This window comes from Nicotiana tabacum, chromosome 7 (assembly GCF_000715075.1).
Source record: "Nicotiana tabacum cultivar K326 chromosome 7, ASM71507v2, whole genome shotgun sequence".
NCBI classification, from domain to species: Eukaryota; Viridiplantae; Streptophyta; class Magnoliopsida; order Solanales; family Solanaceae; genus Nicotiana; species Nicotiana tabacum.
This window is the reverse complement of record NC_134086.1, coordinates 99,376,019-99,402,841: the sequence shown is the minus strand read 5'-3', so window position 1 is coordinate 99,402,841 and position 26,823 is coordinate 99,376,019.

Sequence of the window (26,823 nt, the reverse complement as noted above, 5' to 3'; positions counted from 1 at the left end):
TTCGTGAAAGACTTGGTCACAAAGAAGCGTTCTATGGATTGTGAAACTATAAAGATGACTCACCAAGTTAGTGCTATAGTGCATTCAATGGCCTCGAAACTTGAAGATCTCGGTGCTTTCACCATTCCTTGCACCATTGGGAGTGCGGACTTTGCCAAGGCTCTATATGATTTGGGAGCTAGTATCAATTTGATGCCCTACTCGGTTTTCAAAACTTTGGGTATCGGGCAAGCTAGGCCAACCTCAATGAGACTTCAAATGGCGGTTCGATCGATGAAGCGACCTTTGGGCATTATTAATGACGTGCTTGTCCGGGTGGACAAATTCATATTGCCGTCCGACTTTGTGATTTTGGATTGTAAGGTGGACTATGAGGTTCCTATTATCTTGGGAAGGCCTTTCTTACAACGGGGAAGGCATTGGTTGATGTTGAAGTGGGTGAGCTCACTTTCTAAGTGGGAGATGAAAAAGTCGTCTTTCATGTTTGGAAATCAATGAAGAAACCCAATAGCACCGAGGTGTGCTCATTTGTAGACCTTGTCACAGCTGTGATTGTGGATGACACCAGTGCTATGATCAACGTGGAGGATCCCCTTGAGGCCATGCTATTAAATCTTGATGTCAATGATAATGCAAGCAGAGTGGAGTGCGTGAATGCCTTACATGGGATAGGCTCTTATTCTTATGAGCCTAGGAAATTATCTTTGGATCTTGAAAACCGAAAAACTCCACCAACAAAACCATCAATTGAGGAGTCACCGGTGTTGGAGTTGAAACCACTACCTCCACATCTCAGGTATGAGTTTTTGGGCTCAAATTCTACTTTACCAGTTATTCTTTCTTCTTGTCTAACTAACATGCAGGTTGAGGCCACTTTGGCGGTGCTTCAAAGGCAAAAAAGGGCAATTGGATGGACTTTGGCTGACATTCGGGGAATAAGCCCCGCATTATGTATGCACAAAATTATCTTGGAGGATGATGCAAAGCGTTCCTTGGAGCATCAAAAAAGATTGAATGGGGAAATGCAATAAGTGGTGAAGAAAGAAGTGATCAAGTGGTTAGATACTGGTGTTGTGTACCCCATTTCCGATAGCTCATGGACTTCTCCGGTGCAATGTATACCGAAAAAGGGTGGTATGACTGTGGTAACAAATGACAACAATGAACTTATTCCCACTCGGACAGTTACCGGATGGAGGGTATGTATGGAGTACCAGAAGCTAAACAAGGTGACCCAAAAGTATCATTTCCTATTGCCATTCCTTGACCAAATGTTTGATCGTCTTGCGGGGAGAGCTTTTATTACCTTTTGGATGGATACTCGGGGTATAATCAAATTTTAATTGCCCCGGAGGACTAGGAGAAGACCATTTTTACCTATCCGTATGGAACCTTCGCTTTCTCTCGGATGTCGTTCGGGTTGTGTAATGCTCTGATGACCTTCCAACGATGCATGATGGCTATTTTCACTGACATGGTGGAAGATATCTTGGAGGTCTTCATGGATGATTTCAGTGTGGTTGGTAATTTCTTTGAATAGTATTTGAAAAAATTAGATAGAGTATTAACCCGATGTGAAGACACCAATCTCGTGCTTGATTGGGAAAAATGCCACTTCATGGTAGAGGAGGGCATAGTGCTGGGCCATAAAATTTCAAAGCGTGGGATTGAAGTTAACAAAGCCAAGATAGAGGTTATTTCAAGGCTTCCTCCCCCCACTTCTGTCAAAGGGGTGAGGAGTTTATTTGGGCACGCGGGGTTTTATCGGAGGTTTATAAAAGATTTTTCGAATGTGGTAAACCCCTTGTGCAAGCTACTAGAAAAGGATGCTAAGTTTGTGTTCAATGAGGGATGTATGCAAGCATTCGAGCTTCTCAAGCTTATGTTGACCACTACTCCTATCATTACCGCACCAAATTGGAGCTTGCCTTTCGAGCTCATGTGTGACACAATCGACATTGTAGTTGGGGCTGTTTTGGGTCAAAAGGTTAATAAAATATTTCATCTGGTGTTCTACGCAAGCAAGACCATGAATGAGGCTCAAAAGAACTACACAGTTATCAAGAAGAGTTGTTGGCTATAGTGTTTGCAATGGAAAAGTTTCGGCCGTATCTTATGGGTGCCAAAGTCATAGTGCACACCGATCATGACGCTCTTAGGTACTTGACGACGAAGAAAGACTCCAAGTCAAGATTAATGCGACGGGTGCTACTACTTACAGAGTTTGATCTAGAAATTGTGGATCGGAAAGGTAGTGAGAACCAAGTGGCAGACCACTTGTCCCATTTGGAGGAGGAGGTGAGGCCTTGTGATGGCCTTGAGATCAATCATTCATTTCCCAACGAACAACTCCTTGCGATGTCAATGAATGATATGTCATGGTTTGCCGATATTGCTAATTACCTTGTGACCGGAATAATTCTGTGTGAGCTCTCTTCTAACCAAAGGAAGAAGCTCAATAGGGATAGTTTGGATTTTTATTGGGATGAGCCATACTTTTTCAAGATTTGCACGGATGGTGTGATCCAAAGGTGTGTCCCGGAGGAAGAGCAATTGAGTAACTTGGAGGCTTGTCATTCTTCACCCTATGGTGGCCATCATGGTGGGGTGAGGACCGCCTCTAAAGTTCTTAGTTGAGGATTCTATTGGCCAACCTTATTCAAAGATGCAGGTGATTTTGTGAAAAGATGCGACGAGTGCCAAAGAGCGGCTGGAATTTCGAAGAAAGATGAGATGACTCTCAATACCATCCTAGAGGTTGATATTTTTTATGTATGGGGCATTGATTTCATGGGCCCATTTGTTAGCTCTTGTGGGAACACTTACATTCTTGTGGTGGTGGACTATGTTTCAAAGTGGGTTAAAGTCGTGGCTTTACCCAACAATGAGGCCCAGAGTGTTGTTTCATTTCTCAAGAAAAGCATTTTTACGAGGTTTGGTACTCCTCGTGCAATCATAAGTGATGGGGGTCTCATTTTTGCAATAGAGCTTTCAACACGTTGCTTTCTAAGTACGGTGTCAATCATAAAGTTTTTACCGCTATCATCCTCAAGCAAGTGGTCAAGTGGAAGTCTCCAACAGGGAAATCAAAAGTATATTGTCAAAGATGGTCAATGCTAATAGGACCGATTGGTCGAAGAAGTTGGATGACGCTCTATGGGCTTATATGACAGCTTTCAAGACTCTGATTGGTACATCTCCGTATCGGTTGGTGTTTGGGAAAGTTTCCATCTTCCGATTGAGTTAGAGCACAAGACCATATGGGCTTTGAGGAAGTTGAATCTTGAATGGGATATTGCAGCCAATCTTCCTGTAGAGCAGCTCAATGAACTTGATGAATTTAGATTCCATGCCTACTCCATTTCATCCTTGTATAAGGACAAGATGAAGTACCTTCATGATAAATATGCTTGTGGAAAGGAGTTCAAAGTAGATAATTTGGTTCTCTTGTTCAACTCTCGGTTACGTCTGTTTTCGGGAAAACTTAAATCAAAATGGGGTGGGCCGTTTGAAGTTGTGTTTGTGACCTCTTTTGGTGCTCTTGATTTGAAAAATAAAAATAGTGAAGTTTTCAGAGTTAACGGGCATCGGGTAAAGCATTATATTGGGAAAATTGATGACAGCCACGTGGTGGCACTTCTTCATTTCAAATGATGTGATGGTAACCTGCGTCGTGCCGCGACGTTAAATCAGGCGCTTCTTAGGAGGCAACCCAAGTGCTTTTCTTCTTGCTTTCTTTGATTTTCTTTGAAGTATAGGATTGATTTTTGGGCTAACTGGTTATGAGATGTTACAGGGTTGTGTTAATGCAGTGCAAGACATAGTGAAAAAAATGCACAGGTCTCTGAAGTTTCCAGTGCGGCCGCAGTACATTTTGTGCGGACCGCACTGGTGTGGGTAAAATGAAGCCTCTATAAAGTTTGCCACCGCGGCCGCACTACATTTTGTGCGGTCTGCGGTGGACCTCTGCAGCCGCAGTCCATTTTGTGCGGACCGCAGAGTGTTGCCTTATCAAACTTGAACAAAACAGTTCAGTACGGACTGCGGTCCATTTTGTGCAGTCTACACTAGTAGGTGAGACTGGGCCCCAGTGGCTTCTCTATAAATAGACCTTGAGGGTCTCTTGTTACCCTTTTCAAAATTTTAACTCTCAAAGCATACTAATATTGTTCATCCCTTGCATTTGATCGTAATTACTTGCTTGGCATTGATTCGTTTCACTTCATCTCATAATCTGGTAACAAAATCTTCCCTTTCCTTGTTTAATTTTGCAATTTCATTTAATTTTTATTTTTCTTAGCTTCTGTTCTTCTCCCTCCCGTATTTATTTCAATTGCCTAGACTAGAGTAGTTAAATTTTGAATTCATGAGGACTTTGTTAGTTTAATGGACTGGGAAATGACTTGGGGGCACTCATTAGGTGAAAATTTGGACTTAAAAGCAAAAATCCAACGAACCCTAACTCAATGCCAAACCTGGGCACTCAGTGCGGACCGTGGTCGTTTTGTGCGGTCTGCGATTCCCTAGTGCGTTCCGCGGTACCATTTTGTGCGGACCACACTAAAGAACTTCTGGGAAGCTGAACATTGGGCAGTGCGGCCGCACTACATTTTGTGCGGTCCGCACTAGCCCCTGTGTGGCCACACTACATTTTGTGTAGTCTGTACTGTCAAGATACAGAGGGTGGGTATTCTGAACCCCACCCATGTGCGGATCGCATGGCCATTTTGTGCGGTCCACACTGGCCCTTGTGCGGCAGCACTCCATTTTGTGCGGTCCGCACTAGGTATTTTCTACAACTTTCTGCTTTCTTGTTGAAACACTGCTTTCAACTAATGAAATTGATTCTAACAAGTTCAACTGAATTGTGTATGCAGACAATGGTGAAACAACAAGGGAAAGGCTCTAAACAACCAGGCCGAGGAGAATCCTCCCTGGGAGGGAAACAGAAAATGGTCAAACTCACTCCCCAAGCTAGGCAAAACATCAAGAACATAAGGAAGGCCATAAAAGTGGCTGACAAAGACATTGACATTTCGGGGAGTGAGTACGAGCCATCTCGGGATATCTCTTTGGACTCAATCCCAGAATACATCTCGTATCCGTAGAGGGCCAGACATAGAGACACTCTTCCCCTTTCCCCGCAGCCCAAGCATCAGTGAACATTTCTTCTAGGTCGTCTGAGGGCTCACCAGCGGGTAGTAGGGATGAATACTCTACCACTCCCACAGCTTCATTATCTGAAGAGGGTGTTGTAGGAGATGAGGAAGAAGTAGGTGGTGACGATGAAGTAGAAGAAGGAGGTGAACCACAAGTGTGGGGGGGGGGGATTGTGAGAACTAGAAAGCCGAGGTTTGGCAAGATAGGTTTGTTAGTGAAGTGGCATACCATAAATTCTAGGAGTGGTGGCCGGTGAGAAAGTTGATCCCGGAGCGGAGTTTCATTGATAGTGACTTGCTACCTCACAACCCCAACATGAGGAGACAGTTTAGGATGAGAGTTGGCTGGGACCATTTCCTTGATAAGTGTGAGGATTCCAACGAACACTTGGTCAAAGAATTTTACAGCAATGTAGCCCACATCAAAAAGGGCTCCAAAGTGACCAAGGTTCAAAATTGGAAGGTGTTGTTTGATGGGAAGTATATAAATGAATACCTGAGCTTCAATGAGAGGACGAGACCTTATACATGGCAAATTTGGAAATGGGAGAGGAGGTTTGTCCATGGCTAGCACAGTACTTGGCAATCCCACGTACCGTCCCTGACTGGTTGGCTGCTGGAATCAAAATATTGAGAAAGAGCCTGAACTTTGAAGCGAGGGGATGAGAGACTTTTGTTTGCAGCCGGTTGGACCCTACCACTCATGACAACGCCTTTCCTCTCCATCGGGCTGTATTGGTCACTTCTATTATGGTGGGGTACCCCATCAATATGGGGAATGTGATGTCGAGGATTATTACTATTGTGGGTGCCGAGCATGATAGAAACAATCCATTCCCCAGCTTCCTGACTGAGTACTTCCGGGACCTGAAAGTGGATGAGAGGCCCTATGACATCAAGGTCAAGGAGATAGCCCCATTTTCCTGGTATAGCATGAAGGGGGATAACAACCCCAAGAGCAAGAACTACAAAGCTCATGCTTCTGCCCCAATTGTCCAGTCTAAAGATCCAGTTATGGTAGAGGTCCCTGCTGAGCCTACCTCTACTCCTGCTGACATCTCTCCCGGACCTTCCACATCCACAGCTATTCCTGCTGGTCTATCCACATCAGCGGGCCCGGAGATCCCATCTTACTGGGCCCATCATATTACTACCCACCGTCTAAGCCAGGCACTTCTAAATTTCAACAACTGGATGAAGACTGCCTCATCTAAGTTGTCCATCTAGACTACCACGGTAGAGGCTCAGTCGGCACCTCCAGCCCTACAGGTTTCCTAGTTGATAGAGGATGCTTTGAAAGAGATTTTAGACAATCAGAAGAAGATCCTTGACACTCAGGTTGTGCTCTCAAAGGTATATGATTCACATAGCAAGGCTCTCAAGGAGCTTGCTTGGGAGCAAAGAAGCTGCGGAAGACACGAGCTTCCAAGGAGTCCGTGAAAGCATTGAGGGTTGATGTTGACCGATTGAAGGAAGATCAGCTGCCTTTGGACTTATTGCTCGATGCAGTCATCCAGTTGGCAGACCCACAGGAGACCTCTTCCAATCAGCCACAGGATGTACTAGGTCCAGAGCCTGTCTAGGTCCCAGTAGTAGAGCAGCAAGCCACTGGGAACCAGTCTGAGGGTCCCGAGCACACAGAGGAACCAGGGACCACTCATAATCCTATGCAGACAAGCAGGGCTTAGGGAGGCTTCTACATCCTTTTTCCTTTTTTCCTCTTATCTTTTTGATGTTTTATTTAGACTAGTTGGCATTGGGGACAATGCCAGCTTTCATTTGAGGGCTTAGGCCCTACATTTTACATTTTGGATGATTGTACATATATATTTGATACATTTTTATGCTTTCTTGATTTTTCATCTTTGGTCTGTATATAATTCTGATATTTCGTTACATTTATCACACTTTTATTTTACTTTAGTTCTGTATATAAAGTTACGTTTCATTGTACATATTCATCCCATCTAATGTATATTTAAATCCCCTCTTGTATATATTCATTCTATTTTCCGCAAATTTTTCATTCTTAGCTTCTTATTTATGTTCGTAGCTTTTTGTTTTGTTTTGGACATTTCCAATAAGCCTTTGGTTTTCTTAATACCACGGTTCTTTCCAAAGGTGGAGTGTTGTATGAACCGGGTGGCACTTCCCAGTGATGGATGGCATGACAACCTTCTTAAGGGTTTGAGTCTGTTTTTCTTTCTGGTTTTAGTAGTGAGTAGTTAAGGGTGCCTCAAGCAAAGCTTCACTTGGGCCTAGCACATTTTCCCTTGATCTTATGGTCAAAAACAAATTGTTGTGTTTAGGATGGTGAAAGGTGTGACCTTGAGACTCTTGCGTTGACCGATAATTATCAAGTGGTTTTCGGGATCATTGTTTGCTCAAATCGTATCTAAGGTCATTGTAGGCCCCTAACTCTATGTCTTTAATGTTCCCTTAGCTTGTGTGGTGAGTAAATGAATTGCATATCCAAGTACCGAGCCATTGGTCTAGAACTTTCCCTAAATGTTTTTTGAGGCAAAATCCTAAGTGCATTTTGACTTGAGACATGATTATAGACTCTCCTTGATCCAAATGATATCTCGAACAATTCCATAGCCTACCAATGATAAGATCCCTAGTCAACCCTTTTGAGTCTTAGACTTTTTTCTTTCAAGAACCATGATACAAGCCTATACCCGTTCTAAAAAGATACCCTCTCTTGGCACCCAACCTTTCCTTTAGCACATGGAAAAAGTATAAATTTGGGGGGAGAGACAAGGATGGCAACAAAGTGGTAAAAAGTCACAAAGAAAATGAAGAAAAGGAAAGGCAATGAAAAATAAAGAAAAGCAAAAAGACAAAAAGAATGTTCAATCTGAAAAAGAATAAAAAGGGATTCAAGAAAAGCAAAGAATGAAAGGTGTGGAAAGCTAAAAAAGGAGAAAAGGTCTGAAAGACATAAGAAAGAGTGACAGTGTGTCTCTCTAACCCCTTAGAAAGAAGTGAAATGACTCAAAGAGTCAAGTAAATTACGCCAAATGAATCAAAAGAAGTGCTTAAGGGAAGATGGAACCTACTTCGACCAAAACATGTCCTACCCTGAACCAAAAGCCTTCATAATGTCTCCAAAAAAGCCTTATATGATGTTGAGTTGAATAAAGCTTACATTAGTGGATACTCACATAAGGGGAAAGCATATGGTATTTAGAGCCGAACTTGTGACTTTTTCTTGAGAGAGAAGATTGAATTTCCATTAACCTCGTTTTGCATGCCACTATTCTAAAGGTAAGTTTGGCTTAGGGAGAGTTGAGGATGTGTGAGTTTGGGTTCCACAATGACCAAGGTAAGTGAAAAGTGTTCTTTGATGTGTTGAGTCAACTCTTGATGCTCTTGTGTCACACTTGATCCATGGTTTTTCAAAGGTTAAAGTTGTTTATGACTTATGTGTGTTGAAGACAATTGTTAGTCCCAATTGATGTTAATTGAGGTTGCTTTAGGACAGCTGAAAATTTCTTGAATTTTCCCTTAAGGGGTGGGTCTTATGTTATTTGCTTGAGGATAAGCAAAAGCTTAAGTTTGGGGGAGTTGATAACTAGGGATTTTGACGCATTTTATACTCCTTCTTGCTTACGCTTTGATTATAAATTCACACAAAATAGTCCAAAAAGGCTCATAAGTTGTGCTTGATTGCAGGTTTGATCAACAAAGTGACAAGATGTCAAATATCGGCTCGAAAGGAGTGAAACTTGCACAAGTACCAAAGACAAGACAAACTCAGGAAAAACAGGCCTAGTGTGGCCGCACTACACTTTGTGCGGTCTGCACTAGGGAGATTCAGAGAGCTGGTATTTCAGGCATTAAGGCAGTGCGGCCGCAGAAGGTTTTGTGCAGTCCGCACTACCATTCTGTGCGGTCCGTAGAGCCAAGATTCAGAGAGGGTAAAGTTGCAGCTTTCAAACCTGTGCGGTTTGCAGTCCAATTTGTGTGGAACGCACTAGAAGCCTCCGCGGCCGATGTCCATTTTGTGCGATCCGCAGAGCCTGAGTTCAGAGAGTCAAGTTTTCAAGTTCAAGAGCTTAATGAGGCTGCACACCATTTTGTGCGGTCCGCACTAACCCCGCAGGGCATTTTTGTCCAAATTTTTTAGCTTAGTATAAATAGATCCTTTTTCCATTTATAGGGGATCATGCATTTTAGAATAGTTGTTGCGCTCATGGGAACGTATCTTGTAGCCATTTTGGGCATTTTTACTTACTTTTTATCATTGAATCTTTTTATTTAGCTTAGCAATTAATTAATATGTGCTCATCTTCATCTATTTCTCTGTTTTTCTCTTCAAGTATGAGTGGCTAGACCCATTAGCTAGGGTTGTGGCTCAACCCTAGTGTGGGCAATTGATGAGTGTTGCAATTTACGGCTATATTGAGTATGGATGTTTGTTATTTGGATCAATTTCATGGTTTAATTACTGAATTAGTGGTTGCAAACACTAGTTTGTGCTAATTTGACTTGGGCTCTTCTTGAAAAAGAGTGCCTAAGTCTCCGAAATTGATCCAACAAGGAATTGGGATGGACTCAAGAGAATTGATAGTCCCAATTAAAGGGTTAAACTTCGAGAGAGTAATACCCGACTTGAACCCTAAGTTGCTTGAGCAAATTTGCATACCCATTGGTATTGAGAAAGCCAATTGGGCAAAATCACTTGAGCCACCGAGAGGTGTAGAGTGGGTAAAGCAGTGCAACTCTTATATCATACTCCCCAATAATGTCAATAGAGCCTTAGTTTCAAGTACCCGTCAATTGACCACCTAGGTGGATGCCACTACCCTAAAGCTTTTAGAATATTTGAACAACCCATAGCATTTAACTCTTAGCTTAAGTTACAATTTGTAGTTTGTTAAAAGTAGAATTATAAAAGAAAACCCTAAAAATTATGAGAAGTGCAATTTGGAACGCTAAGCAATCATAGGCTAAATAGACACTCAATTCCAATTCTAGCTCTCTGTGGATATCGATCTTGACCCTCTCTCGCTAAATAATTAGTAGTGCGGAGTAGGCCACGATCAGCATGCATAAGCATTTTTATAATTTTTCTATAATTTTTAAAGGCTTCAAATTGATTTATTTCCTCCCTTTCTACTCATAAAATCTCCAATAATCATCCTTCAAATTATTTTTATGGTGATTTAGCCATCTAAATTCTATATTTATGCCAAAATATTATTAGAATATTTTTAGCCTTATTAAAGCATAATTATGTTTTTAATACATAAAATGGTCTTTTATATTTTAAATCATTTTAATACACGAAATTATTTTTTTAGAAATCATTTATTATTTATTATAAATTATGTAGTGTTAAAATGGCTATTTAAAATCTAGCCTAATTGCATTTCAATTTTAGCCAAATTCCAACCCCTCCCTAATCCCAATTCAGCCCAAACCGGACCCCAAATTACCCAGCCCAATTTTTGATTAAAATACCCGACCCAATACCGGCCAAATCCTGGTCATTGATCGTTTTGATCAACGGTCCAGATTTTCCCTTTCCTAATAAAATCGACCAATACCCCCCCCCCCCAAACCTAATTCATTTTACAACCCACCCCGCCGCACTAAAATCCTCTATGCTCTCAAAACACTCTCAACCTAAACCCTAATCTCCAAATGCCGACCCTCCATCTATGGCCATCTCCGGCAACCTCTCATCTTCTCTCATGTCATTCTTGCCATCCCTAAGGCCCTCAAGGGACCAGAGCCATGTCGACTTGCATCTAGGGTTCATCTCTTGCCTGATCTTGGCCATTCCGATGTGATTTCGAGTGAAATCGTTCTATGTTAGCCACGATCTAAGGGTTTTCAGTATGTTTCTTCACCTCTGTATGGTTTTCTACAAAACCCTAACTTTGTCTCTAAACCTCCTAGATCTGCAGATCTAGGACGATTTGAGTCTGTTTCTTGTGTGTTTTACAATATCCTTGAGATTATCTACCAGAATCATTTGACTTCAAGTGATTTCTTCACCTTTTCTAAAATTAGGGTTTTCGAAACTTCTTTTAAAACTTTGTTTGATGATTCTTTGTGTTTAAACTTCTGATTCTCACACATTTTTGACTAATTTTATAAACTTGTTGTAACCCTATCCCGTTTGTACTAAAAACCCTAATGTTGGTGGTTTTTCATTTTGTTTCTGATATGGGTACTTCTGACTATGTTCTTGCCTTAGTTTCTTGTGACTTTTCATGATTTGCTTGTCCTAGTATGATTCTATTGAATCTTCTTTGTTCAAACTTTCACTGATATTATGAACTTGTGTGTGTACTAGCCATTCATGCAAAATTTGTATGCTTCTCTTTGAATCAGTGTCGTTTAACCATGGGTTTTGTCGAGGCTGTGTGAAATCCTGACTGTTCATGCCTTACCTCATTTTATATGCTAAGCATACTGCTTCTTTCACGATTTTCTGAACCTTTGATTACTCTGAATCCCTTATTTTCTGGTTTAATTTGATTACTTTCCTTCAAACGTGTGATTCTTGCTTATTTACTCAATTTGATTGATTTGCTTGCCTTAATTAATTTTCCCTTACCTTGTCTGCATTATTACTTGATTCTTACTGATTATTTCCCTAATTAGAACTTTATGTACCTAGCCGTTAATTACCTATTCTATACCTAAGGCTTTACTTTATTCTTTTTCTTAAATACCTGGCATGTTTACCGTTGATTGAACTGTCCCTCGATTAAGGGAAGATCTTGCTGATTTATGGGTAACTTCCCTGATTTTCTACTCAATTGATCTCTTGCCTCATTTTGTTAAGTTTTCGACTCCTATATAAACCTTCTCTTCTTTTAAGTTCATAACAATGATAACAAGGCACTCTAGTTCATCTACACTATTACACTATTATAACAACGATAACAAGGAACTCTAGTTCTTTTATGTAATTTGTTCAGCTTGTCTGTAATAATTATTTGTAAACAACATTGGGGTGATTACTGAAAAGGGGTGGGTAGTTACATATTTATGGGGTGATTCGTGTAGATACCATATTTATAGGATTATATTAATATACTTGCTATGTTTGCTTTACCACACTAGAAACCATGCCTATAGGGTTGAAAAGGTTCCCATATTAGAACTCATGTCTATAGGGTTTAAATGGATTCAATAATAGAATCCATGTCTATAGGTTTAAAATCAACTTCATAATCAGATACCATGCCTATATAGTGTAAAGTGATTGAGTTCAATTCCTGGTACTGCATGTGCTTATATTTGTCTCACTAAAATCATGCCTATAAGTTCCAACATCAGCTCTTAACAATTAGATACGATGCCTATTGGAAATAAATCAGAAATTCTGCCTATAGAATTAAAATCAATTTAGTTACACAAGTCAGTCTAATTCATGTTAGTTCACTTTAAAATTGTTTTAATCAACTATCCACTTCTTTAATTGAGTTTTTAAAACACTTCCTTCACTCACTACTGCTAGAAAGCATGCCTATAGGATATCAAGTGTCCTTTTAAAACTGTTCACTGATTTACTACATCAACGTAGTTATCATGCTCTTAGGACATCACTGTTCTGCGTTTAGGCAAGCCTATAGGGCGTTTTAAATTCTGCAACTCTAAAACTATTTTTTTGCTACTTAAAGCTATTCAGATTTAACAGGTTCAAATCAGTAGGCAAGTTAAATAGGGTCTTTCACATATTGTCCTAATTCAACGCTATATAACCCCTGCTTACCTAGATATCATGTTCTAGGGTTTTCTCTTATGTATTTGAATGTTGTTTGAAGACGTGCACTTATTTATCCTTTAAAACCTTAGGAAAGTCTAGAATTGTCCAAAGAATAGAGGTCCTAAAATACCTCCAGGGCTACGAAGAAGGAATGGGTAGTGCACGGATAGGACATTGTCAAAGTTGCTAGAACGCTTTAGGCTATGACCAAGGGGAGGGACTTGGGTAGAAAGGGATATGATGACTACACGCTAATGTCACGTGTAGCTCCTCATTGAGGAGTATTTATCGGACATTGTGTGGGTTGATCTTGTAGGCTAACCAACCTAGGACCCCTCCTTCCCAAATTCCCTTTACTTTCCATATGTATACAATTTGTTTAAGCCTTTCCTTTGTTTCATTATTTGAGTCATGTAATGTCCAAAAACATGCTCTTATTTGTAATTATGTGTTTAAAACTATTTATTTGTTAATGGACTAGTTCGTAAATATAAGTTCGGCTGGGACCCATCGTTGTGGACCAAGAGGGGTGTCTAACACCTTCCCCTCTAGGTTATCTCAAGCCCTTACCCTAAATCTCTGGTAATGCAAACCAATCCAAGAGTTAATCACTCTGGGTGACTTAACGCACCGTAATCCTTTAGGTGGCGACTCTTCAGTACCCAAATTCCCAAAAGGAAATAAGTCATTACCTTCATGAACGTCGGAACCTGGACTTTTCCAGCGAAGGGAAAAAAAGGAGCGCGACAGCATGGCGACTCTGCTGGGAATATCTTAGACTCTTACCATAACGAACCTATTTTTATGAATTAGTCCAAGCATGCTCTATCCTAAGCCTTTTCCCCTTATTTAAATTTAATTGCCTATTTTAAGCATTTATGTTTCTTTATTCCTAAAACTGACTTGTCTTTTTGTTTTCTTTTTTCTGTAACTGTCTTTTCAATTATTTAAATATTGTATTTATTTTTCCTACGTTCAAATACATGACTTTATGCTATTAATTGGTGAATAAATTATGCTCCACATCATATTCCACTCGTACGTATCAAATCCTATAGTGACGCTTAATGAGTGGTTGCGCTCTTCCTATTTATTACCCTTGAATACGGAAAGGCTTATTTGTGATAAAACCAATCGATCAGCGGTGCAGTCGACGGTTTCGCGTGTTTCCCCCTCAAGTTGTCCGTTTGAGGGTACAAGTATAAAACCCCATAGTTACCTTACTCTGATCAAAATTGTGCATGCATTATGGTCAAACCAAGTCGGAGCAATTATGTTATCCACATAATGATCCTTTAAGAAGAGACTTATCCAAAGTCCACCGGAGGTTCCATAATCCCAACGGACACAACCACGATCTGTGCATTAATTTGGCAAACTAAATACCAATATGCTAATCATGAATGTATAAATAGTCGAGTCTGGTGGGGGATAAAGGCCTAACCCTTTTGTTTTGCAGAAAATGAGGTACGGGGTCCCCAGATTGGGTATGGTTAGCAACATTCCACCATTGCTGCTAGATTGGTAGAGGACCTTTCCTCAAGTGACAAGAAACATGTAAGGAAGTACCTGGGTAACTTGCCTTCCCTGCTAGACATTGAGCCAAACAACAAGTTGATCGAGGCTACTACTTTGCTCTGGGACAGTGAGAGGTCTGTGTTCAGTTTTCGCAACGTAGAAATGATACCACTTCTAGAAGAAATTGGAGGGCTTGCGGGTTGACTTGGGATAGTCCCGGGTTATTGGTACCGGAGAACCATACCGGTAAAAGGTTCTTAAAAATGATGGGGTTAAAGAATAATGCTAACCTGGTATGCCTGAAAGAATATTACATACCCTTTGTATGAGAGGTATGGCCATAGCAAGTCCTACCGTACCTACCATGATGAGTTCTCTCTCACTTATCTGGGCCACATCCACCGCAGAGTGTTCGTGTTCATCGTATGCTTCTTGGGCCTGATAGTGTTCCCAATGAAAAGGGAAAGAATCCACACTAGGTTGGCCATGGTTGCCAAGATTTTGAGGGAAGGGATCAATAGATAGACATACACTAAAGTCCCCATGATCATAGCTGACATCTACAGGGCTCTGGAGTGCTGCCAAAAGGGGCCAAACATTTCGAGGGTTTTAACTTGTTGCTGCAATTGTGGTTGTTAGAACATTTTCAAAAGGGTCACTACTGCCAAGAATTTTCGCGAAGGGCTTGGAACGACCATATTGCCTTTCATCACCCCAAGCGGATGACTTACATTCCAGACAGATTTGCTCAGCCAAAAAGTGCCAAATAATGGGTAGAGTTCTTCGACAATCTGACTGATGAATATGTGCAATGGATGTTAGAATAGTTCCCAACAGACGAATTCATCATCAGATCCAGAAACGCTCCACACTTGGTGCTGATCGGGTTGAGAGGGATATACCCTTATATCCCTATCCGAGGTATAAGACAAGCAGGCAGGAAACAGGTTGTACCAAGGGTTGCCAATATGAGTCATTTCAGGGCAGACTTTCAAAACAACGATGTCCCTTATAAGTGCCAAGCTCAGCACGTGTGGCATTGTAAAATCATTGTGGAAAAGAACACATTGAGCCAGACAGGTATCATGTGGGGTGTGAGCCTCTCTACCCGACATGGTTGGAGGACAATCTGAAGGGGATGGTGATGCTAGGAACTGGTCGAGGGAATAGGATCATAAACGAAGAAGCTGAGGCTCAAGTCAAATACAACAGGCTGCGCAAGAGGGTCCACGACTCTGAGAATGAGCACTGGGAAATACATGAGAGAAATGTACGATGATTGAAGAATGGAAAGAGATGGCAGCCACTTCCAACAGGAAACTGGATGTGGAGCGAGGAATAGTAGAGCTGAAAGGCAAAGTGATAAAGAGAATCGAGGATTGTCAGAACGCTGAAGGAGAACATCTGGACAGAGCCTACTTGCTGCTGGGTCTGCGCGAGCTGGGGGATATATATGATGGAGTCAGGAAGATTGAATCTGGGGAAGGTCCTTCTATGACCAAATAGGCTAGATTTATCTATTTTCCTAAAATGTAATAAGGCCAAGTGCCAATAGTGACTTATTTTTTATTATCTTAGTGTCGATTTGGGATTCATCTATTATTATATTATTAAATGAAGCATTTATTGGCATTTAAAGTTCTCCAAATTTATTTATCACTAGGCCTACCTCGGGCACAATGAGGTTTCCAAAGTAGGACACGAATTTACATTTCCACAATATGTGTTTAAATACTACAAACATTTCAGAATCCTCACTAACTTGTTACCTTTTTGTTTTTGCATATTTTTTTTAATTATTCCCATCTCCTTAGGTTGGTTCACTCATACTGGCCTCATCAGCATATCATACTAGATCTAGAGGCCCTCCACCTCCTCCTCCTCCAAGCAATACAAAGGGTAGAGGGAAAGCAAAAATGGACGACTTAAGTGGTATCCGAAAGGAGAATGTTGAGAACGCAGAAACCTCAGATGGCCGTAGTACTCCAGCCCCAAATTATCTAGTCCTGAGATTGGAATAAAAGATATTGGAATTGCAAGGAGAACTTGAGTAGGTTCACAACTTGGCAAACTTGTCACTCACCTTGAATGTCCCCGACATCAACCAACAGAACACAAAGAACCCAATACCTCCCCAAAACACACAAAACCAACATCCACAAAATCCTCCCGCACCAAATCAATATGCAACTCCACCCCAAAATCTCAATCCATTGCCAATATTGACTCCGCCACAACATCACCATCAGCCAACTCAGTACCCACCAACCACCACTTACCACACTCCCCAAAACACACCACAACCCATTCCCCATCCCCAAAACTCCACCAACGACCATCACTACGCCTAAGTTCCTGGCACCCATCAAAGCAACCCTATATACGTAGAAATTGTACCTCACTCCATCCAACCCATGTCTTATACACCAGAATCCTCCGAAAAGGACCTGCTCATTAAAAACATGGCTGAAGAACTCAAGAAGTTGACAAGCTGAGTTCAAGGTGTCGAAGGCGGCAAAGGAATAGAAGGTTTGAATTATGAAGACCTATGCATACAACCGAATGTAGAACTGCCAGAGGGATACAAACCTCCCAAGTTTGAGATGTTTGACGATACAGGTGATCCCATAGTTCATCTGAGGACTTATTGCGACAAACTTGTCGGGGTGGGGAAAGACAAAAAGATCCGAATGAATCTCTTTATGAGGAGTCTTACTGGGGATTGTTTGTCCTGGTACATTAGCCAAGATCCCAAGAAATGATCCAGTTGGGTAAGTATGGCGTCAGATTTCATGGATCGGTTTAGGTTCAATACAGATAATGCACCAGATGTTTTCTACATCCAGAATCTTAAGAAGAAACCTACTGAGACTTTCCGTGAGTATGCTACTCGTTAGAGTTCCAGCTTTGGACGAGGAACAGATGAACAAATTCTTCATTAGAGCATAGGATCCGCAATATTATGAAAGATTGATGGTTATCAAAAATCATAAATTCTCTGATATCATCAAACTCGGAGAAAGAATCGAAGAAGGAATCAAGAGTGGGATGGTAATGAATTTTGAGGTGCTACAGGCCCTCAAAGAAGGCATTACAATCAGGCAGCATATCAAAGAAGAGAAATGTTGGGGCAGTAATGGTGGCCCAAGGCCCGAAATCTCCACTTACATATTAAACACCTCTACCCACGTACCAAGCACCGCCACCCACATGTCAACCCTTATCTCCCAAATATTCCTAATCGGCCACTTTCCACCATACTTATAACTCCCAACCATCCCATTTATAATCACCTCCAACTCGCCAAAACTTTTCGAGACCAAGACCTAATTTCGATCGCAAGCCACCCATACATTACACCGCCATTGTTGAGCCTATCGACCTGTTGTATGAAAGGTTGCAAGCTGTGGGTTATGCCACTTCTGTTCCCACTGTGGCATTAGAAAACCCATCCCAATGGGTCAATCTGAACAAAACTTGTTCGTACCATTCTGGTATGAAGGGACACACCACTGCTGGGTGCCGAACATTGAAGGATAAGATCCAGACACTGATTGGCAACAAGGTCATACACGCAAAGGAAGACACACCTAATGTCCGCGACAACCCCCTCCCTGATCATAGATGCGGTGAAGTACATGTGATAAAGACGAATGAAGAATGGGACCCTGAGGGATCGATTGGGTTTATTCGAGAAGGCTATGACTTTAAAGTTGCAGTCACACTTACTCCTATTGTGGTACAGACTCAGTCACCAATCAAGGTTGAGATAAATGCATCAGTTCCATTTGAGGTAGAGGTGGCTTTACATGTGGCCACCCCTGCTCCCTTTGAGGTAGAAGTGGTCCCACCTTTTACTATGACAGTATCAACCACACCTCCATTAAAATCAAAAGCAATACCCTGGGATTATGTTGTCGAGGCTCAGCAAAAAGGGAACGCCAACGTAGAAGAATCTGATGATGCACAAGGGAAGACTAGGACTGGAAGGGGCTATATGCCTGAACATTTGGGAGGTTCAAGTAAGGATACCAATACTAGGTAGCCTATCATTGAGATCGGGCCGAATGACCTGTGGAGGAAAGTACAAGCAAAGAAGTATTCCATCGTCGACCATCTGAACAAAACCCCAGCTCAGATATCTATCCTGTCACTATCATAAAATTCAGAGGCACGTAAGAACACTTTAATGAAAGTGCTGAGTGAGGCTTATGTACCCAATAACATCACTGGCGGAGAAATGGCCAACATGGTGGGGCAAGTATTGGAAAGTTATAAGATTATCTTCCACGAAGATGAGCTACCACCTGAGGGGCTAAATCACAATCGGCATTGCACATTACAGTGTAATTGAAGACAAATTCATTGACAGGGTCTTGGTTGACGGAGGTTCAAGACTAAATATTTGTCCATTGGACACTCTGAAAAGGTTGGACAAAGGTTTCCATGAAATACGGGTAGGAAGCATGAACGTGAAAGCTTTCGATGGGTTCCAAAGGGCCACGATCGGGGAAATCAAACTTTGCTTGCAGATGGGGCCAACTCGGTTCGACGTCGAGTTTCAGGTGCTTGACATACCAGCCTCATATAATCTTCTGTCGGGCCGACCATGGATCCATGCCTCTGATGCCGTGCCTTCCTAACTGCATCAAGCTATGAAATTAAAATGGAATCGTCAGGAGGTGATCATTCACGGCGACGGGAGTAGCCCATTTACACTAGTCAAACCATCCCGGCTATTGGACATAAAAGAAGGCTAGAAGGGGAAACATATCATCACATTGAACGGGTCAATGCCATCGACAAGGATAAATGGTGGAGCAGTAAAATAGAAAGCATATTGGCCTAGTCTGGATATGAACCCGGCAAAGGATTGGGAAAGAACCTCTAAGGTATCACCAAACCAATATAGCTGAAAAATCATGGTACCACCTTTGGGCTTGGATACTAGTACACATGGCAGGAGCATAGAAATTGGTCGCCTTAATGGCATGGACCGTACTACCCTCTCGAGCAACTAGTGTCACATTTGGAACAAGCTTTTCATCAAGCTAATACGATATGGGGGACTACAGAAGAGGAAGCGCTCGCTGGGTTGAAGAATTTGTTCTTGGAGGATGAGGACATAGACTGCAGTGCATAATTGAGGAGGAGGAGGAGGAAGAAGGCCTCACCATTCAAACTGTAAAGAAGGGAGCCGCTCTCAGGAACTGGACTGCCACACCATCTCGAGCCCGCTGAGTCCCTGGGTAGCTTGGCAAATTTTTACTTCTATAGCCATTCTAGGCATCTAAGATTTCCTGTAATTTTGTTTTAAGATTTACTTGTTTCGAAATAAATGCCTGATTCATCGAGCCGTACTTGTCAAGATGATTTATCAGTTTTAATCAAACTCTTTTGCTCTTTATTATTCATTACTATTTTATACTTTCATTTCTACAGCATTATTATTACTTTTTCTGATGAACCCGTGACTGTGACATGTAATGAGGAAATGCAACATGAGGATAGTGATTCAGACGAAGAGGATGAGATACCCGAGGAAATTATCAGGGAGGTTGAAAATTTTGAGAATAAGCCTAAGTCCAATCTGGATGAAACCAAAGCAGTAAATTTGGGAGACGCCAAGACCGTCAAGGAGACTCGCATCAGCATTCACTGTCAACAACAGAGAAGGAAGAGTACACTTGCTTCCTAAAAGAGTATGAGGATATTTTTGCATGGTCATATGATGACATGACTGGTTTGAGCACGTCCATAGTGACTCACGGGATGCCTACTAATCTCATATGTCCGCCAGTAAAGCAGAAACTCAGAAAGTTCAAACTAGACACGAGCCTGAAAATCAATAAGGAAGTTACCAAGTATATCAAAGCCAAAGTTCTCAGGGTGGTTAAGTACCCAACTTGGTTAGCTAACATTGTGCCTATTCCGAAGAAGGATGGGAAGGTCAGAGTATGTGTTGACTATCGGGATTTAAACAGAGCAAGTCTCAAGGATGACTTCCCACTACCAAACATACACATCCTGATCGATAATTGTGCCAAGCATGAACTCCAATCCTTTGTATATTGTTTCGCGGGCTATCACCAGATCTGGATGCACAAAGAAGATGCAGAGAAGACAACTTTTATTATGCCTTTGGGTGTATACTGTTACAAGATGATGCCATTCGGTCTTAAAGAATGTTGGGGCTACTTACATGAGAGCCATGACAACCATCTTCCATGATATAATACACAAGGAAATAGAGGTGTATGTGGATGATGTCATTATCAAATCCGATAGGGTCGCAGATCACATAGCGGACCTGAGAAAGTTCTTTGGCAGTCTAAAGAGGTACAATTTGAAACTGAATCCCGCAAAGTGTGCATTCGGGGTTCTCGTAGGAAAATTATTGGGATTCATCGTTAGTCCTCGAGGGATCGAGCTGGATCCATCTAAGGTCAAGGCTATTCAGGAGTTACCACCGCCTAAGAGCAAAAAGGACGTAATGAGCTTCGTAGGACGTCTCAACTACATCAATCGATTCATATCACAATCCACAATCATATGTGAACCCATCTTTAAGATGCTGAGAAAAGATGCCGAAACAAGCTAGACAAAGGATTGTGAGAAAGCATTTGACAAGATTAAGGAGTACCTGTCCACACCACCAATTATGGTCCCGCCAGAACCAGGACGACCTTTGCTACTCTATCTATCTGTATTGGATGGAGCCTTCGGATGTGTTCTAGGACAACATGACGAGACAATAAGAAAGGAGCAAGCCATATATTACCTGAGTAAGAAGTTCACACCTTATGAAGCACGGTACTCTTTACTTGAAAGCACTTTCTGTGCTTTGACCTGGACAGCTCAGAAATTGAGGCATTACTTCTGTGCCTACACTACATACCTCATATCTAAGATAGACCCTCTGAAGTACATATTCTAGAAACCCATGCCGATTGGAAAGTTGGCCAAATGACAGATACTGTTAAGTGAGTTCGATATCGTCTACGTAACTCAAAAGGCGGTCAAAGGGCAAGCATTGGCAGATCACCTTGCTAAAAATCCGGTGGGAGGAGCATACGAACCTTTGAAGATGTATTTTCCTGATGAAGAAGTATCATTTGTGGGAGAAGACATTACTGAAGCATACGACGGTTGGAGGATGTTCTTTGATGGAGATGCAAATTTTAGAGGAGTAAGCATTGGAGCAGTTTTGGTATCAGAAATGGGTGAACATTATCCAGTATCTGCTAAACTCAAATTTCCCTGCACGAACAACATGGCAGAGTATGAAACTTGCATACTAGGGCTAAACATGGAAATCGACTTGAACATTCAAGAGTTGCTAGTGATCGATGATTCAGATTTGCTTATGCACCAGGTACAAGGAGAGTGGGCCACCAAGAATTCCAAGATATTGCCATATCTGCACCATGTGCAGGAATTAAGAAAGAGGTTCATGAAGATAGAATTTCGACATGTGCCCAGAATTCAGAATGAGTTTGTCGATGCAGTAGCCACCTTGTCATCTATGATACAACATCCATATAAAAATTATATTGATCCCATCCCAGTGAAGATCCATAATCAGTCGGCATATTGCGCTCATGTTGAAGAAGAAATAGATGGAAAGCCTTGGTTCCATGACATCAAGAAGTATTTGTCAAAGGGAGAATATCTTGAGCACGCAAACCACACTCAGAAATGCACACTCCAGAGATTTTACAATCACTTCTTCCACGGCGGAGGAAATTTGTACAGGAGAACTCCTGATTTGGGTTTCCTAAGATGTGTCGATGCAAAGGAAGCTTCTAAGCTACTTGAGGATGTACATGCCGGGACTTGTGGCCTGCACATGAATGGTTTCGTCTTGGCTAAGAAGATACTTAGGGTCGGTTACTTTTGGATGACCATGGAAACGGATTGCATCCAGTATGTCCGCAAATGCTTTCAATACCAGGTGCATGCCGATATGATAAAAGTGCCGCCAAACGAGCTCAATGTAACAAGCTCTCATTAGCCATTCGCCGCTTGGGGAATGGATGTTATTGGTCCGATTTAGCCCACTGCTTCACACGAACACAGGTTTATTCTAGTAGCCATTGATTACTTCACAAAATGGGTAGAGGTTGCATCTTACAAAGCTGTAACCAAAAGAGTCATCGTAGATTTTGTCAAGGATCGAATTGTTTGTCGATTAGGAGTTCCCGAGTCCATTCTTACTAATAATGCCGCCAACCTCAATAGTGATCTGATAAAAGCCATGGGTGAAACTTTCAAAATCAAGCACAAGAATTCCACAACCTACAAACCTCAGATGAATAGAGCCGTAGAAGCGGCCAACAAAAACATCAAGAAGATACTAAGGAAGATGGTAGAGAATCACAAATAGTGGCACGAAAAGCTACCATTTGCTTTATTGGGATATCGCACTATGGTTCGCACATTAACCAGGGCAACTCCTTACATGCTAGTTTATGGTACCGAAGTTGTCATCCCAGCCGAAGTAGAGATTCCTTCTTTGAGAGTCATATAGGAAGCTGAACTCAGCGATGCAGAATAGATAAGAAGTCGCTATGAACAATTGGCCTTCATCGATGGAAAGAGGATGAATGCAGTGTGCCAAGGCCAAATTTATCAGAACATAATGTCCAGAGCTTTCAACTAAAGGGTCAAACTAAGGCAATTTACACCAGGTCAGTTGGTGCTGCAGAAGATCTTCCCACATTAAGATGAATCAAAAGGGAAATTCTCCCTCAACTGGCAAGGTTCGTATATGGTTCACAGGGTGCTGACAGGAGGAGCACCCATACTTGCAAAAATTGATGGAGCAATTTGGCCAAAACCAATTAATTCAGACGCAATCAAGAGATACGATGCTTGGATTATTTACATTTTTCTCATCTAATGTAATTGAACTACGTTTGACCTGATTTCCATTTAAGAGGGGATACGTAGGCAGCCTTATGGGTTCGATCATATCATAATAAAATTTTCATTTCCCCCCAAGATCAGAAACTGTGGTAGAATTTTGAAGAGGGTCCTCAAAATTCCGGAGCAAGTCCAGCCAATGCAAACATGTGTCAGACGGTCAATAATTAGTTAAGAAACTGGGGCAAAATTTTTGAGAAGGATTCTCAAAATTCCGAAGAAGGTTCAGCAAGGCCTATTGTCCGCAAACAGCCGAAGGATCATCTACTAAACTGGGGCAGAATTTTGAGAAGGACCCTCAAAATTCCAATAGAAGAGAGTTGTAATGCATTTGAGATGTGTTACAGTCACTAGTTCATCTAAATATATCAATATATTTCTGAAATAACTCTATTTTTATGAACGATTGAATATTTTTCGAAAAACTCTATTTCCATAACAGTCAGGTGTTACCTAGGGGAACTCAGAAAGGGCTTTCAGGATAGAGCAAAGCAAAGCCAGCCGACAGAAGCACAAACCAACCTTCCCCCACAAAACTTACAATTTTTCTTTGAATGCAGGCATATCTGACATGGCAATAACATCCTCAAATACATACACGTAACAAATTCATTATCAATCAAGACATCAGACACCGAATGTATCTCCAGCTAAGACATACACTACTCTTATTTGCTACTTGCTCTCTACATGAGGCTAATCCTTGCCTCCATACTTGCATGAGGCTAATCCCTGCCTCCCTATTAGTATGAGGCTAATCCATACCTCCACACTTGCATGAGGATAATCTTTGCCTCCATATTTGCATGAGGCTAATTCCTGCCTCCATATCTGCATGAGGCTAATCCTTGCCTCCATACGTGTATGAGGCTAATCCCTGCCTCCCTATCTTGCATGAGGCTAATCTTTGTCTCCCCACTTGCATGAGGCTAATCCTTGCTTCCCTATTTGCATGAGGCTAATCCTTGCCTCCACATTTGCATGAGTCAAATCCCTACCTCCATATCTGCATGAGGCTAATCTCTACCTCCATATCTGCATGAGGCTAATCCTTGACTCCATATTTGCATGAGGCTGATCCCTACCTCCATATTTTCATGAGGCTAATCCTTTCCTCCCTATTTGCATGAGGCTAATCCCTGCCTTCATATCTGCATGAGGCTAATCCCTGCCTCCACACCTGCATGGGGCTAATCCTTGCCTCCATATTTGCATGAGGCTAATCCTTGCCTCCCTCTCTACATGAGGATATTCCCTGCCTCCATCTGCATGAGGCTAATCCTTGCTTCCCCATCTGTATGGGACTAAGCATTGTCCCTCTTTGCACGAATATTGCTCTATTTCTAGTACTATTTATTTGCTTTTCAATCGGGCTAAGCTCTGCCCTCCATTTCCCAAGACTAAGCCTTGTCTTGTTAACATCATGACTATTGCATATCATGGGCTAAATATCGTCAATCTATCCAAAGGCGTCATAGTCTAAAAGGCATCATCCTCATGCCATGGCCTAAGTATCCCTCAAATTTGCATATCATTATTCAAAGGCGTCATGGTTCGGAGGCACCATTGCCATGGCCCGAGAACATCATTTCATGGACTGTGAATCCCTCGCTAAACAATTCATGGCCCAGGACATCATGGTCCAAGGACATCATCTTTAACCGTCCAAAGACAACCTTCATGGTCTAAAAGGAAATCTTCATCATGTTTAAATTTTCACAAATATAGGTTTGTAGTATTTTTATCTGCAGGTAACCAGCAAGAAACAACTATCCTAGTAGGAGCGATCTCGCTCCAGTTCCTTCAATTGTCCCGAACCCTAACCACTCACCATAGCTGCTTCCACATCTCGTGTCCGTTCTTGCAATAATTTCATCGGCATATTCCGCCGATGAATCTAGAACTACACATGGCCTGATTCCTGAAAATTAGGGATATGTAGGCAAATCAAAGACCGGAGTCCGGCCTCTGTTTTTCAAAACATCCCGTCCGGTCAAAATTGGCTATTATTTCTTTACCCGAAAGCTCTTTCATCCTTTTCGGTAAAGAGGGGCAGCTGTTGATACCGAATTTTTCCCTATATATTTTTTTAATACATAAATATACTTTCAAAATAGTATATATGCATATATAAGCATGCATAAGCATTTTTATAATTTTTCTATAATTTTTAAAATCTTCAAATTGATTTATTTCCTTCCTTTTTACTGATAAAATCTCCAATAATCAACAACAACAACAACAACAACCCGGTGTAATCCCACAAGTGGGGTCTGGGGAGGGTAATATGTACACAGACCTTACCTCTACCCGAGGGCAGAGAGGCTGTTTCCAGGAGACCCTCGGCTCAAAGAGGCAACAAGAGACACTATATTAGTACTATCAATAGACTCATAATAAAACAACATAAAATACCATTAAATCCATAACATAACATAAATACCATAAAAACAAAGTCAAAAATCTCCAATAATCATCCTTCAAATTATTTTTGTGGTGATTTAGCCATCTAAATTCTATATTTATGCCAAAATATTGTTAAAATATTTTTAGTACATTTTTATAATTGCATTTGCATTTTTAAAGTCAATTTGCATATATTTGCAATACTAGCCCTATTAAAGCATAACTACGTTTTTAATACATAAAATGGTATTTTATATTTTTAAAATATTAAACAACTATTTAATCATTTTAATACATGAAATTATTTTTTTCAGAAATCATTTATTATTTATTATAAAGTATATAGTGTTAAAATTTTATTTAAAATCTAGCCAAATTGCATTTCAATTTTAGCCCAATTCCAACCCCTCCCCAATCCCTATTCATCCCAAATCGGACACTAAATTACCTAGCCCAACTTTTGATTAAAATACCCGACCCAATACCGGCCAAATCCTGGCCATTGATTGTTTTGATCAATGGCCCAAAGGATCAACGGCCCAGATTCTCCCTTTCCTAATTAAACCGACCAATACCCCTCCCTCCCCAACCTAATTCATTTTACAACCCACCCCGCCGCCCTAAAATCCTCTTTGCTCTCAAAACACTCTCAACCTAAACCCTAATCTCCAAACGCCGACCCCTTATCTATGGCTATCTCTGGCGACCTCTCATCATCTCTCAGGCCTCTAATGGCTTCTCTCATGTCATTCTTTCAATCCCTAAGGCCCTCAAGGGACCAGGGCCATGCCGACTTGCATCCTGGGTTCATCTCTTGCCTGTTCTTGGCCATTCCGGTGTGATTTCGAGTGAAATCTTTCTATGTTAGCCACGATCTATGGTTTTTTCAGTATGTTTCTTCACCTCTATATGGTTTTCTGCGAAACCCTAACTTCCTCTCTAAATCTCCTAGATCTGTACAGATCTAGGACGATTTGAGTCTATTTCTTGTGTGTCTTACAATATCTTTGAGATTCTCTACCAAAATCGTTTGATTTCAAGTGATTTCTTCACCTTTTCTAAAATTAGGGTTTTTGAAATTTC